Raw genomic sequence first — 14,647 nt, forward strand, 5'->3', positions numbered from 1 at the left:
CTGGTATCGATAAACTCACTTTGCAATTTTAAACAATTTCAAGTCCTTATGGACACCCAGTATAATCAATATTTCAATATGTAGCTGGATACTCGAAGTTGCAACAAACCGAATCTATAAGTTATCTCGGCTTGGATACACTAGTAGTCTAGTTGTAGGCTAGTTTTCGCAGTTAGCACCAACCAGACAACTCCAATACTAAGTTTATGCTCTGATCATTGTTGATTGGAAACATGTTTAACATTACATTGCATCCGGGTGGGGCCTGAACTCTTGTCTTTACCAGTGATGCGCGTTGTCTCCGTTGGACCTTGAGCGTCGTACCACTTGGTCAGTGCATTTGAACGCTTGCTCTTTCCATTTCTTGGATTGTAAAATCTTATTACTTTTATTATATTTGCAATTAACTTGGAGTCTTAATGCATCCGATATTTGACCCTAAATTTTGCTGTTTTATTTTTATTCATGAGAACACTTTATTCCGTGAAGTTTCGGTATACTTGCACGACGTTTTGTTCGGTGCACAAAATCCCGTGTTTTTGAAAAGACAAATTTTGTTTTATCGAAACATTTTTCGTCGTCCATACTTATCGTGCAGTCGAAATAAACTTCTTGTATCCAAGACGTTTTTTTAAATATATTTTGCATTGGCTATTTTAAAACTAATTGTTCTTTGTACCCAAAACTTAGTTAGGGCTTTTTGGAGACTTATGCTTGAGTTTTATCTGGAGATATCACGCTAAAGAGGTATTCCTTAATTAATGATATTTCAGGTATGCGCGACCTGATGCCCAAAATTTGTAAATTAAAAAAAGCATTAAACTGAATTTGTGTCTAATGGAGAGTTAAGCGCTAATTAGAGCTAAACACATAACGTTTTCATTCTATTATTGGTATTTGTTTCTCACGTGTTTTAAGAAATACTAATTATAATTTATTTAGATCGAAACCTCGTAATCTGATTATTAGCAATATCGCGCAACTAAATTACCATTTAGCCACCGAGATTTATGTTGCGAATACATTATTAAAACTCATTATATTTCATATTAACGGATCAGGCGATCGGAACCGTTAAACATTTATGTGCTGGTGTGCGTGTTTTACTGTAAAATAACGTATGTTTGTGTACTATATTGGAGCTTGACTGTTACGTCTTTGATGGAAAATAAACTAGACTCGAGATTATAAAAGGTAACAGTTGTAAACATCGCTCCGTGTCACTAAGGCGGAAATGAAGTCAAATATCTACATTTTCATATCATTACAAATCGGAATCAAAAATACCCATACGGCAGCTTCTGGAACATGATATATATATAACGATGACGCTACTCGTTGAAAGAGCCAGCTTTTTCGATGGATAATAATTTTTCACGTTAAGCAAAATACATTCACGATCAATGCGAGCATTTAAAATATCTTGTACATCGTGGGCACGAATAATTGTTTTAACTTCGGTAATTATGATATATAATGGCTCAATTTTGGCGGTTTACAATGTCTAAAGTAGCGTTTTTACATCTGGCACGGAATCCTAAAGCAAAAGTTAAGGTGTATTCCGTTCATGTTGTTAATATTTTATACCACAATTTTAAAGTCCCAATATTCACTCCTTATTTTCAGTTGAAAATTTTTAGTTGCAGATTCACACTTTTAATTATATTTAGCGTCTTTATGTCGATGATCGCATAATAACGAGTATTTTGAGATAATTTACCGACATAATATCGATGTTAACGGCCTAAATAACCGCGTCAAGCTGACGAAAACAATCGGCGACGTGAATAACATTAGCGCTGTGAAAACAGCAAGCGTTATTAGCAAGGTCTCCCGGAAATGTTGAAAAATCAGCGGGGATTTGGGCTGGTCCTCTCGCTGCGCCAATAGCAACAGTAATTAAAGTAAGTGTCAACCGGTGCTCTGGCTTCTCTTGAGACTGTAGATTAAACTATCCGAATATCGATTCGATGAAAATATTTGATCAACCTTGGACACTTTTATTCAGTATATTTGTTCAAATTTAACCATTTCATAAACATTTTGGACCCAAGCCAAGGAGATATATGAATAAAAGCCAATTTTTAAAATAAATATGACTTATAAAAGAGCTCGATTTCACTGGCGGCCGTGGAGCATTTATAAAAACCTAATGCGGCCGTTCGAAGAAAAAAAATTGTGCACCCCTGGTATAGGCGTGGTCAAGAACACCAAGGAATACAAATAAAAATATCATGGCTCAAAATGGATCCAACTCTTGTGTGGTAAAGGAAATTCGAGGTCAAGTAAAGTTCAAAAAGCGATTCGTCGTATTCTTATCTGGGCATTCGATGCTGTTATCACGACGTCATAATTTGTGGGATGAATTTACGATTGATTTCAGAACACTTCCCTGTTTCTATTCGTGTGACAATAGGAAACATGATGTCTTTTGTTAATGTCATTTGCATATTCATGACATTCAAAGATAGATGGCAAGTATTTAGAGTTTTCTTCCAGAGGAAACAAAATAAGGTTGCTGCTTCTGACTTGTCAACCAAGCCAACTACAATTCCGCAGACAAAACCGATTTGTTCGAATACAAACAGACGTATTGGTCCATGTTGTGAAGAGACTTTGTAGAAAAACCGTATAAGAAGTCTTAGGACGGTCAGCGCATAAATTGGGGTGTAATTACAAATCTTGGAATTGCCGGAATCGTTTTGAATGATTTCACGTTAGAATTTTCAAGCCAAACTGTGAAAATTTGAAAGAAACAGGTGTTGGTACCTAAAATTGGCAATACACCTGATTGTCAGCTTGATTCTGGGAGATTGGTTACGATTGGTATTGCCATAAAGAAATATTGAGTGGGACTAGATTTAAATCATCGGATGTTGAAGACAAAGATTTCATCAGCACTCCATTTTTGGCAATAAGTTTGGTGTCCCGAGGTTGGGTATCACTCCAAAGCGCAGATATATTTCAAATTCTTATCTTCTTGAATGTCATTTTTGGGCACGTAGTGGACATAGTGATCGTTTCAATATTATGTTGTTGTTGTTCTTATTCTTTTGTTCTTGTTTTTGACACATTTTTAAAAAATCGCTTTTCTCTTTGATTACTGGACCAATTGCCTTGAAATTTTCAGTGGGTAAAGATATATTTTTTGCTAGAGGGCTATTACTTTTATTTTTTGCTATGAAGTCATCAAAATTATGTGGTGCTATATTTGAGCATAGCTCTCTTGTTATTCTGTGTGTAGCTAATTATTTGTCTGAAAAAGCATCAAGAGCTAAATACATAACGTTTTCATTCTATTATTGAAATTTGTTTCTCACATGTTTTACGGGTTACTAATTATAATTTATTCAGATTGAAACCTCGTAATCTGATTACTAGCAATATCGCCCAATGGCATTACCTTTAAGGTATAGCTCTTTAGTGTAATATCTCCAGATAAAACTCAAGCATAAGGCTCCAAATTGCCCTAACCAAGTTTTAGGGACAAAAAACAATTAGTTTTGAAATAACCCATGCGAAATATATTTTAAAAAAATCCTCTTGTATACGAGAATTTTATTTAGACTGCATGATAAGAATGGCAGGCGAAAAATGTTTCAATAAAACAAAATTTGTCTTTTCAAAAACACGGGATTTTGTGCACCGAACAAAACGACGTAAGTATAACGAAACGTCGCGGAATAAAGTGTTCCCACGAATAAAAATAAAACAGCAAAATTTAGGGTCAAATATCGGATGCATTAAGACTCGTAGTTAATTGCAAATATAATAAGAGTAATGAAATTTTTCAATCCAAGAAAGGGAAACATCAAGCGTTCAAATGCACTGACCAAATAGTACGACGCTCAAGGTCTAACGGAGACAACGCGCATCACTGGTAAAGACAAGAGTTCAGGCACCACTCTCGGATGCAATGTAATGTTAGACATGTTTCCAATCAACAATGATCAGAGCATGAAGTGAGTATTGGAGTCGTCTGGTTGGTGCTAACTGCGAAAACTAGCCTACAACTAGAGTATCTAAGCCGAAAAAACTTTTATAGTTTCGGTTTGTTGCAACTTTGAATATCCAGCTATCATATAGAAATATTGGTTATATTATTAATAAAGATATGAACAAGTTAGTCCAATATTAAAGCCTCATATGTTATTGATGGAAATAAATGGGAGTCCACAAAATAAATATTGACAGTGTTCCTTTTCACAGATTTATGACAACAGTATCAAATGCTGTCTTCGGGGCTAGGGGGCCATGTTTACACGCCTGGATTTTTAAATTTGACTTGTTACGCACAAGGAATTAAAATAATAATTTCGTAGCTCTCTCTGATGGACAAGTTTCATTAAGGTTATTTTATGTACTGTTAGATCAGGGATGCTGTCGAAGATGAAATTTGCGGCCGTGTTGGTGTGTGTTTTAGCTGCAAAATAAGCACAAGGCAGGCATATACCTACGACGCCATCAGTAAAAAATCAAATGAAATTTAGGTAATTACTTGTGCTTCGTTGACTTACTTGCCTACTCCTATAAAGCTTTGTGACATCACTATCTTGTATAGATCTCAATCTCCCATAAAGTTATTGTTCTGGTAAGAAAGTCAGAGTGTTGGTGCATGGATGAAACAAAGATTACTGATATCATAAACATTAAAGGTTGTTAGCATTGCTCCATGTCGCTTAAACGGTAAAGAATATTTTTAATGTACTTGAACATGGCAATCGCGCGTGCTGAATCAAACACATGACTCTCATCGACATCAGATAAACCTGCAAGAATTTGTAGGCTATATTGCTCTAGCGAAAAGCCAAACACTCCAACGTAGAGCAGTCGGCATCTTTACTTGTGTGTACATGGTGTTTTACTTCCAGTTTCCGTTATATTGTTTTAATTTCTTAATTGTAAATTCAAAAACAAAGAGCATTTAATAGGGGTTTGGCACAAGATTACTAGACATACCCAGAAAAATCAATTTTTTAATTGAACATACTCATAACTCATGAAAAAACTCGACATACTGGGGTCCGTCGTCCTTTCACAGAAACGAATCGAGGCCGACTGTAGAAACAAGTACACCCCCGTGTTGGACCAAAGAGGCCTGTGAAGCTGATTTCAATTTTTATTGGTCGCAAAATTAATTTGGTGTTCTTTTTTAAAACTTTCCTTCCTTTCTTGTCAAAACTATGAAGGGAGCATTTATATTTTGAATATCGATAACACAAAGTCAGTATATTCTCAAACCGGAATTTCATTGATGATCCTGATAGATGATAAATTATCCGAAAAGCCTATGTTTTTTTTACAAATCCCATGTCTATTTTCTGTGCAACGTATTAAATATATATACATATAAACGTTATAGTGTTTTCAGAATAGTCTATGTTGTAAATTCTTTTGAAGTTTATTAACTTCCCTATTTCTAATTTTATATAAAAATTTCCAGATTGCGCTTGCTGTAACCATATTTTCTTCGTTTGTTGTTTGCTTTCCTTGTAACTTGTATACATTTCTAACTTTCTCTTATTTATTTTATTATATATCTTAGCAAAATTGCGTTTGTAGTGAAATTTTTTTTAATAATCTATGTATTAGAGTCAAATATGTCCACCGTCACCGTTTTAGCATATGCAGGTATTTTTACACTTCTGCTTGAAGACCTAACCAGGGGCCCCATTCACAAAGCTTCGTTACCGCTTAACGTGTTAGTTAAGCACCGACTTTCTCGTGAAAAGCAAAAATGGTATTCACAGAGCTTCGTAAATATTCGAGAGAAATTATTCGAGAGAGTTTTTTTGGCGCCAAATGAGACGTCTCGTAAAGTGCCTTCTTCTCACATTTTATCGAGAATCGGTATTCACGAAAGTTCTTTAACCGCTGAAGAGCTCGCTAGCTAACGAGAACAATCTTCGCCTCGTTAACAGTTCGGATTGCTCTCAGCAGTGATTCAAATTAAAATAGGCTCGTTGGGACGTTAGCATACTTTGTAAAAATTGGCATAGTATCAAGGGGCCTTACTCAGGTAAGCGTGTATGTAGTCTAGTGCCGTTAACTTAGCTGTGGAATATCTGCCGCATTTACAGATTAAACTAGGGTTGAGATTCAGAGATTGTTCAGTTGTTGAAGTCATTGTTTTTTGTTTATTCTAGCACTGGCCTACAGTATTATGAACACAGATTCACAAATGGCTACCTATATTGAAGCTTGCAGAAGAAAAGTCCAACAATCTCTCCATGTCGTACCGTATCCGAAAGAAAAAAATCAGCTAGATGCAAATGAAAGGACCTTAATAGAGGACTATAGACTCAATGAAAAATTAAAAATATGGAATCTTAACAAGCTTTGGCAACTCACTGATTTTATTGTCTGTTACACAAATAGTTCACAATATGTAATTTGTTTTGTGGCAATAAATCTCTCTCTGTGTAACTTCAGCATTTATTCCATGTAGCCTATCCGTCAGTCTATAGATTACGCCACTGCTATATGAACAAAATTTCAAAACGCAGGCTGCAAAGGTGAAGCAGAGAAAGCCGATAGGTTACCGCGAAGGCGAAAGACGCTCGACCGTAAGCGGCGACAACTGATACGGCTGAGTGATCAGTCAGTGCATTTTGTTCAACTGCGACCGTGCGTAAGATTTCGAGAGAATGCTAGTGACCGCGCGTCAAGTGCTTACGAGGTCTTTGGTGAATCGCATTTAACGAGATTTCGCTATCACGATTCTGAGAGACACAGTTACGAGATCGTAAACCCGGCTTTTTACGAAGTTTAGCGAATGGCGCCCCAGGTCACTTGTGACTCCTGTCGCACAACAACGTTGATGGTATATTTATTTTTGTAACAAGGTTTTAACCTTTGTATTATGTGACGACAAATAAACGATTGACTGACTGTAAATCCTAATTTTTTTCTGAAACTTACTTGTCAGAGCCCACAGAAAATTTTTGAAATAAATAAAAAAATATAGCCTTCGGTGACAACAACCATCTTTATTCACCGAACATTCTAAAGCAATTGGCCCAGTAGCCTAGTTGAAAAGAAAAGGGTCGCGGCGATTTGATGAGCAAGCCCCGAAAATTAACAGAATTGTGTTAAACACAACTAATATATATATATATATGATTGAATAATTCTCATATTGTATTTATTATAAATTTTCATTGTTTCTTATTTTAAATGCAGTGTAGGAGTTCATGAATCAATAAACGATCGCGAAATTAGGTTTTATTTAAAGATATCATTTTTTTTTTCGTTCAAATTCGCTGTGAGTTTTTTCGATGATAATTTGGCGCCGCACGAACAAAAAGTTCAGGAACCGCCGTTATAATACAATATCGTGGGTTGCTATGCAATTTTACAGAAAAGATGTTAATATCAGTACTATTACAACTCATCAACGGTTCCCTTATCTTTGCACCCGGGTACATTTGCACCCAGGACAATTGCACCATGGGTGAAGTTTTAGGGCGTAAAGGTTCACATTTTTTTGACGAATGACCTATGCAAAATGGACACAAATAAGCGGCTTGACTTGGTTGTTCCTGATATTTATTTTGCTTTGGTCAACGATAATTGGAGCTTGATTAAAAAATATGCAGACTCTATAAAACAATTGCTAGTTTTCTAACGGAATATTTGTAGTTAAGACAGGGTAGAAAATATGCACTTTAACACGAGGTTATAACAAAAGTTCTGAAAGATGACCTACCGACCTGAACTTCTCTTTTCAACATGGACAGGGAAACCTAGAGCGCAAGGCATACGGAAACTTATAATTTTTTCATCCGAGATATCGATCCTTTTTCTCGTTTATGGTCAATCATTGGTTAGCGAATTTAGAATAGAACTACACATCCATTCGGTAGATGGCTCGCATTGGTATGTCGTTTCTCGTGTATGTTTAACCAATGGAGAAGCCACGATAGCCTCAACTACATGACTGATTATTCGGATCCGCGTCTCATAACGCGCAGACTACTGAGATGAGCTGAAAAAGGGCGCTCCAGAAGTATGTGTACCAATATGGAGGTAACTAATTTTGTTCGTCTATTTTACATCAAGTGGTGTAAAAGGACTGAAACCTATGGGCAGGGGGATATTAACTTGGCTAACACAGACAGTCCCTGAACTCGTAATAAAACTGAAATAAAGAAAATCTGGATAAAAATATGGTCTACATAGCCTACAATGTCATCCTAGGCATATACAGTACCGTCAATACTACGCTATCGCACCCGGTATGATTTAATTTCTAAATGAAATAGGAGTTTAATTAAGCAAGATAAAAATGAAATTTCTCGATATTTATGTAAGCAAAAACATATACAAATAACACTAGATACACGAAGAAATTAATCACACATACACAAAATCTTATGCAAATAATTACAGAATAAAGAATGAAATTTAAGAAGATATGAATGAAATTTTGATACAATCTGTCACAAATTTGAAATATATTTGCACTTCGGATTGAAACCCAACCTCGTGACACCAAAGTTCTATTGCCAAAAATGGAGTGATATGAAAACGTTGTCTTCAACATCAGTTGGTTTAAACATATAAATCTCGTCCCGACTCAATATTTCTTTATGGCAATACCAATCGAAATTAATCTACCAGAATCAAGCTGACAATCAGGTGCATTGTCAATTTTAGGTACCAACACCCTTTTCGTTCAAATTTCCACAGTTTGGCTTGAAAATTCTAACGTGAAATCATTCAAAACGATTCCAGTGATTCCAAAATTTGTATTTCCACACCAATTTATGCGTTGATCGTCCTAAGACTTGCCATATGGCTATTCTACACGGTCTCCTCACAATATGGACCAACACGTCTGTTTGCATTCGAACAAATTGGTTTTGTCTGTGGATTTGTAGTCGGCTTGGTTGACAAGTCAGAAGCAGCAACCTTATTTTGTTTCCTCTGGAAGAAAACTCTCAATATTTGCCATCTGTCTTTGAATGTCATGAATATGCAAATGACATTGACAAAAGACATTATGTCTCCCATTGTCACGCGAATTGAAACAGGAAAGTGTTCTGGAATCAATCGTAATATCATCACACCAATTATGACGTCCGTGATAACAGCAACGAATGCCCAGATAAGAACACGACGAATCGCTTTTTGTAATTCACTAGACTTCGAATTTCCTGTATCACACAAAAGTTGGATCCATTTTGAGTCATGATATTTTGAGTTGTATTCCATGGTGTTCTTGACAACGGCGTAGACAAACATGCCAAGAAGGGCTATTTGGGCTACGATCAACGGAAGGCGCATGAAAATACGTAGGAATCCGTTATCGATGATGTTAATATTTAGACAACCTTGTGGTACTGGCCGCAAGCGATCAAATATAATCAACTTACTTATTATTATAATCAATTCTGATGGAAGTATCGCAAATATTCCCCAACTTAGGCAAGAGATATAACTTCCTGAGGAGATGCTTTTTTCATAAATTATTCTTTGTCTCACCCATAAGAAAAAATAAAAAAGATATGTAATGATGGAGTAATACACTTTTGACACAGTGTCGACTGCCTTACATAAAGACGAAGACTTTGCACCCCGAGTTGCCTGGATTGAAACTTGCGTGGATACCAATTTTTGGATGAGGACGCCTAGAACTAAAGTATAAATTATGTACAACAGTTTTGCAGTGAAAAAAGTTTTCGTTTGTTTGTTCTTCCATTTTCCATTATGAATACAGTAGACAACAAAACTTGCTAACATCCAACATGATAGTAAAAAGAGAATTGCTATCACTGCTTGTGATAACGCCAATGTTATATTGACCACATATTCGTTCGAACCCTCACGGCTGAAGTTAAACGTCGGACTCGGTGCTACTGTTGAATTCATGTCCATAAACGTATGGTTAATAGCCGATACATTGGAATTCCAACTGCCATTGTTCAGAATCTGATTTGTATTAACCGTTCTGTTTCCAAAAGTCATTTCCATTTTTCAAGTACACGGAGAAAAGATAAATGCCTGTTTCAATCACAGAGTCGCAAACAAAATGTTCAATGGAAAACCAATCTTTTACAAGGCTGACAGTGCCAGAGGATAAACGACAAGGTAATATATATTATAAAACACCTGCGTTAAATAATAATACATTTGCAACATCTTCTTTCCACAAGTAATTATTGAGCATAACGCCACAGGATAAAAACCTTAAATAGAGTAATTTTGTTCTCAAATATTCAAAAATCCTTTCATTCTAGAATTGACGATTGTTCCTTACTTATCATCTGGATTATTAATTATTCATTTAGACTGAAATCTCTGTCTGCAATATCATTGTAAAATTTTATCTTTTCCTAAGAGGAAAGCGAATAAATCAAACACACAAATATTGGGAAACGTTCTCATGAAATACCTAATTTGTTAGGACGCTTTTATTACGGTATAACCGTTAAAGTGGGGTTTTATTGTTTCCTCGGGCAGTGGTTTTCAACTGGTGTTCCACGAACCACATTCAGTCGTAACGTGTCAAATTGTTATATCACAATTTTTCTGATTGTCATATTCATGATACTAAATAGAAATTATCTGGGAACGTATTGAATTAGGATGATTTTGTTGTTCATTAATAAGAATCTATAACGCAAACTCTGACGTTATATGGTTTTATGACATCATAACAGACATTTAATCAGCCTTAATGGATATATATATATATGAAAATCGAATCTTAAAACGTCAGGAAATGGGAACCCGTGAATAAGAACTGACTGCCTGTGTGTTTGTAGTGGCGTATCTATAGGGTACGGCAGCCCTGTCTCGTGCTATGGGCGCAAAAAAAATGAAAAGTTTTAAAAGTGTTTCAATAAAATAATATATATCAAAATGGGAAATATTTAAAACTCGTATTTTTACTCAAATAATAACGTACATGTATCTCAATTAAGCAACAGTCATTGAAAATTGCCAGTCAACGATTTATGATAATTCAGGTATGCGCGACCTGATGCCCAAAATTTGTAAAATAAAAGCATTAAACTGAATTTGTGTCTAATGGAGAGTTAAGCGCTAATTAGAGCTAAACACATAACGTTTTCATTCTATTATTGGTATTTGTTTCTCACGTGTTTTAAGAAATACTAATTATAATGTATTTAGATCGAAACCTCGTAATCTGATTATTAGCAATATCGCGCAATTAAATTACCATTTAGCCACCGAGATTCATGTTGCGAATACATTATTAAATCTCAATATATTTCATGTTAACGGATCAGGCGATAGGAACCGTTAAACAATTATGTGCTGGTGTGCGTGTTTTACTGTAAACTATCGTACGTTTGTGTATTTTGTTGGAGCTTGACTGTTACGTCTTTGATGGAAAATAAACTAGACTCGAGATTATAAAAGGTAACAGTTGTAAACATCGCTCCATGTCACTAAGGCGGGAATGAAGTCAAATTTTTACATTTTCATATCAATACAAATGCCAGAGGAGCACCAGCCAGAATCGGAATCAAAAATTTCCATACGGCAGCTTCTGGAACATGATATATATATATAACAATGACGCTACTCCTTGAAAGAGCCAGCTTTTTCGGTGGATAATAATTTTTTACGTTAAGCAAAATACATTCACGATCAATGCGAGCATTTAAAATATTTTGTACATCGTGGGCACGAATAATTGTTTTAACTTCGGTAATTATGATATATAGTGGCTCAATTTTGGCAGTTTACAATGTCTAAAGTAGCGTTTTTACATCTGGCACGGAATCCTAAAGCAAAAGTTACGGTGTATTTCGTTCATGTTGTTAATATTTTATAACACAATTTTAGAGTCCCAATATTCACTCCTTATTTTCAGTAGAAAATTTTTTGTTGCAGATTCACACTTTTAATTATATTTAACGTCTTTATGCCAATGATCGCATAATAACGAGTTTTTTGAGATAATTTACGGACATAATATCGATGTTAACGGCCTAAATAACCGCGTCAAGCTGACGAAAACAATTGGCGACGTGAATCACATTAGCGCTGTGAAAACAGCATGCATTATTAGCCACTTTTTAGGTCTCCCGAAAATGTTAAAAAATAGGCGGAGATTTGTACTGTCCCTCTCGCTGCGCCAATAACAACAGTAATTAAAGTAAGTGTCAACCGGTGCTCTGGCTTCTCTGGAGACTGTAGATTAAATTATCCGAATATCGATTCGATGAAAATATTTGATCACCCTTAGACACTTTTATTCAGTATATTTGTTCAAATTTAACCATTTCATAAACATTTTGGACCCACGCCAAGCAGATATATCAATAAAAGCCAATTTTCAAAATAAATATGACTTATAAAAGAGCTCGATTTCACTGGCGGCCGTGGACCATTTATAAAAAAAATATTGCGGCCGTTCGAAGAAAAAAGGTTGTGCACCCCTGGTCTATAGTGTTAAGAACACCAAGGAATACAAATCGAAATATCATTGCTCAAAATGGATCCAACTTTTGTGTGATACAGGAAATTCGGAGTCAAGTAAAGTACAAAAAGCGATTCGTCGTATTCCTATCTGGGCATTCGATGCTGTTATCATGGACGTTATGATTTGTGGAATGAATTTACGATTGATTCCAGAACACTTTCCTGTTTCTATTCGTGTGAAAATGGGTGACATGATGTCTTTTGTTATTGACATTTACATATTCATGACATTCAAAGATAGATGGCAAGTATTGAGAGTTTTCTTCCGGAGAAAACAAAATAAGGTTGCTGCTTCTGACTTGTCAACTAAGCCAACTACAATTCTACAAACAAAACCAATTTGTTCGAATACAAACAGACGTATTGGTCCATATTGTGAAGAGACATTGTAGAAAAACCATATAAGATGTTTAGGACGGTCAGCGCATAAATTGGTGTGTAATTACAATCTTGGAATTGCCGGAATCGTTTTGAATGATTTCACGTTAGAATTTTCAAGCCAAACTGTGGAAATTTGAACGAAAAGAGTGTTGGTACCTAAAATTGACAATACACCTGATTGTCAGCTTAATTCTAGGAGATTGATTACGATTGGTATTGCCATAAAGAAATATTGAGTTTTAGACACGTGGTGGACATAGCGATCGTTTCAATATTATGTTGTTGTTGTTCTTATTCTTGTTGTTCTTGTCTTTGACACATTTTTAAAAAGTCGTCTTTCTCTTTGATTACTAGACCAATTGCTTTCAAATTTTCAGTGAGTAAAGATTATATTTTTTGCTAGAGGGCTATTACTTTTATTTTTTGCTATGACGTCATCAAAATTATGTAGTGCTACGTGTCCATATATTTGAGCATATCTCTCTTGTTATTCTGTATGTAGCTAATTAGTTGTCTGAGAAAGCATCAACAGCTAAATACATAACGATTTCATTCTGTTATTGAAATTTGTTTCTCACATGTTTTACGGGTTACTAATTATAATTTATTCAGATTGAAACCTCGTAATCTGATTACTAGCAATATCGCCCAATGACATTACCATTGGACCACCGAGATTTGTGTTGCGTATACATTATTAAAACTCAATATATTTCATCTTAACAGATCAGGCGATAGAAACCGTTAAATCATTATGGAGTTAACGATCCCGAATCCATTGATGTTGTAAAAATATTTTTTCCAACAAAATGGAAGCAAATTATCAGAAAACTGTCTTATTTTGCTACAGTAGCGAGATTCATATAACGAAAATCGCGAACAAACCAATAGCGTATGACTCGAGTAGAAAAAGACCTAACAAAATGACTTCAAAGAGCTAAAGTACAAATAAAAGTTGCAAACTCAGGTCGCAAAATGCTGAAATACCAATTCACATTATACAAGAGAGCTATGCTCAAATATATGCCCACGCCACAAGGTGTCGCTATTTTTTTATTCTGACACATAAAAAACGAATCTCGAAAAAACAAAGTCCACGGAAATTTTTGAAATAAGTGAAAGTAATAGCCTTCTGGCAAAAAAAAATCAATCTTTAACTACTGAAAATTTCAAAGCAATTGCTCCAGTAATCAAAAAGAAAAGCGACTTTTTAAAAACGTGTCAAAGAACAAGAACAATAACAACATAATATTGAAACGATCGTAATGTCCACTGCGTGGCCAAATAACACAGGAATAGCTATGATGAAATATATGTGCATACTTCGATTGGGCCAAGTCTTCTATTTCTACAGGGATTATTAAGGTAGGGCAGTGACTCATCTATACGTTAAATAGCTCCCATGGCAAAGTTTGGAAATGAGCCCCTTAATCGTTGATTGGCAATTTTCAACGACTGTTGTTTAATTGAGATACATGTACGTTATTATTCGAGTAAAAATACGCGTTTTAATTATTTCCCATATTTTATTGAAACACTTTACGATTAAAACTTTTTAATTTTTTTGCGCCCATGGCACGAGCCATGGCTGCTGCACCCTATAGATACACCACTACAAATACACAGTCAGTCGGTTCTTATTCACGGGTTCCCATTTCCTGACGTTTTTAGCTTCGATTTTCATATATATATATATCCATTATGGCTGATTAAATTTCTGTCATTAATTATCGTCATTAATTATCAAATCAAGGGATTTTTGAATATTAGAGAACACAATCTCTGTATTTAAGGTATCTATCCTGCG

General features: G+C 35.3%; 1 long non-coding RNA gene across 1 annotated transcript; it reads left to right on the forward strand.

Moving 5' to 3' along the window:
• Positions 1–5,663: 5,663 nt before the first annotated feature.
• On the forward strand, positions 5,664–6,426 carry LOC120340589 (uncharacterized). Its single transcript, XR_013474292.1, has 2 exons — positions 5,664–6,019; positions 6,147–6,426. It is a non-coding gene; the product is annotated as an uncharacterized LOC120340589 (long non-coding RNA).
• The last annotated feature ends 8,221 nt before the right edge of the window (positions 6,427–14,647 follow it).

This window comes from Styela clava, chromosome 2 (assembly GCF_964204865.1).
Source record: "Styela clava chromosome 2, kaStyClav1.hap1.2, whole genome shotgun sequence".
Taxonomy (NCBI): Eukaryota; Metazoa; Chordata; class Ascidiacea; order Stolidobranchia; family Styelidae; genus Styela; species Styela clava.